General features: G+C 36.3%; 1 protein-coding gene across 1 annotated transcript in view; it reads right to left on the bottom strand.

Moving 5' to 3' along the window:
* LOC109911166 (ras-related protein Rab-8B) overlaps positions 1-2011 on the bottom strand; it is a 21914-nt gene that overhangs the window by 19289 nt on the left and 614 nt on the right. The gene's annotated exons all lie outside the window — the stretch shown is intronic.

The raw sequence follows: 2011 nt of genomic DNA, 5'->3' as shown, positions 1-2011 counted from the left end.
AGGGGAGCGGGTGGTCAAGATTAACAATCTTTAAAGAAGAACTCAGTGTTGTACTCCATAACAGCAGCTCAATCAGTTTTATCTCCAACCTACATATAGGCGATGATAAAGAATTTTAAACTCCACATCAAGAAATCTTGATGAGCTGGATGAGAAAGGATAGGAGGAGGCTTAAGAGTAAATGCCAAAATGTTCTGATTGGTCAAAATGGTCTGTTTCTGCTTTGTACATTCTACATGCAGACAGTTTTTTGTGAACTATTCGCCAAAGGATGAGGAGTACAACTGAATTACACTGAAGATAAATTTGCCAACATCAGAATCTTCAATATCTTGTCACATATATAAAGGAGAGTTTCTTCAAATGTAATTCCCAAATTCTATAAGAAAATCGAATAGTTTAACACCAGTAATTCAATTTAAGTGCTGATATTCTCCATCAGTTTAAGAAATGAATAAAACCAGAAATTTGAATAAAATCTGAAATCAGTCACTTTCAAAATTTGTGGGAAATATCTTCACGTGAAGTAGGTGTGCTAGTTCACACCACTGCCATCCAAAATAATTCAAGGCATTTCCACAAGTAGGTGAAACATAGTTGCTGGAGATAGCTACAATGCAGTGGACAAATTCACGCAAAAATAAATCCTTTGCAAGGAACTGGTTTTAGTCTTTTGTATTATGTAGAATTACAGCAATTACTGTACTGAAAAGCATTTCCATAGCTTTACACTTTCATTTTAAAAACCATGGCATTGATCAGTGTGCCCTCTCAATCAATCAATTACTGAACTACTCTAGTTATTCCATAAGATGAAGCTAGATCATTTTAATTTCTCAGCATTTAACCCAGCCTACTGCACTTGAATGACTAGTTGACTGACATGTTTCACCTGAAGTTCTGCACTTTTCCCCCCAATAACACTGCAACAGAAATGTCTTAAGCAAGGGGTTTACAAGTGGACTCTATCAGCATCCTGCTTCTCATGCAGTGCAAATTGTTGTTCACTTTGAAATTTGGTTTTCTTGTACCCATCCTGATGAATGCAAGATGCAAACCTTTGATAAAACATCTCTTTTTCAAGGAATACTCAAGTTCCATTCTACCAAGTAACTATTTTCTAAATCTCTCCAGGCGCATGTGCCCCAAACAGCTGGGGGTAGTTTAATTTGTCTTACTAAGTCATTCCACAAAACCTGTCTTTTAGTCACTCCATTGTAAAATGGGGATATTTCTGGATTTTACTCCAACTTCAAAACAACAGAAGTTATCTTAGGTCCACTATTTCAACGCAATACTCAATATTTGAGTTGCCTACAGTACAAGGGCAGATCAATTGATCTGGAATTAGTTTAGGTGGTGTGGGGTGGGTGTTCTAAATAATACATTTCTTGACTTGTAGCTTAAATGTGTGAATACCAATAGTTCATCACTGATTACTGGTGAATGGCAGCTGTTAATTATGAGATGTTTTGGCTCAAGATCTAAAATAGTTTGAGGCAGAGTGAACTGGGTGTGCGATACACAGGTCATTAAAAGGCAAGAGCAAACATCAAATCATGTGATAAGATAGACAACGTGAATTCTTCATTTTGTAATTGGAAGCAAGGAAAACAATAAAGAAATGATCGCAAGAAACTGGCAACAAACTCATGCAGAATCTTATCATACGAGGAATATTGTCAAAAACTTTATCATCAAGAAAAGCAATGGAAAAGGTGGAATGTAGGTTTATTTTGTGACATCACAAATTATTGCAAGATTATCACCAGAAAAACAATTTTCTTCTGATTAAAAGAGAGAAAATGGAAGTGTTACTTGCACTGTACAGTGCCTTTCACAATGTCAAAACGTCTCAGAACATTTTACAGTCAGTGCAGTACTTCTTGGAACATTATCACTGCCTGGGAAACAAAGCCAATTTATATACAGATAGCCTCTACAAACCACCAATGAATAGTGACCTGACTATCTGTTTTACTGGTGACAAGTGACCACTCATTGGGAATAC

This window comes from Rhincodon typus, chromosome 36 (assembly GCF_021869965.1).
Source record: "Rhincodon typus isolate 14 chromosome 36, sRhiTyp1.1, whole genome shotgun sequence".
In the NCBI taxonomy this organism is placed as follows: Eukaryota; Metazoa; Chordata; class Chondrichthyes; order Orectolobiformes; family Rhincodontidae; genus Rhincodon; species Rhincodon typus.
The sequence above is the reverse complement of the archived record's forward strand: the minus strand, read 5'-3'. Positions and strand labels throughout refer to the sequence as shown.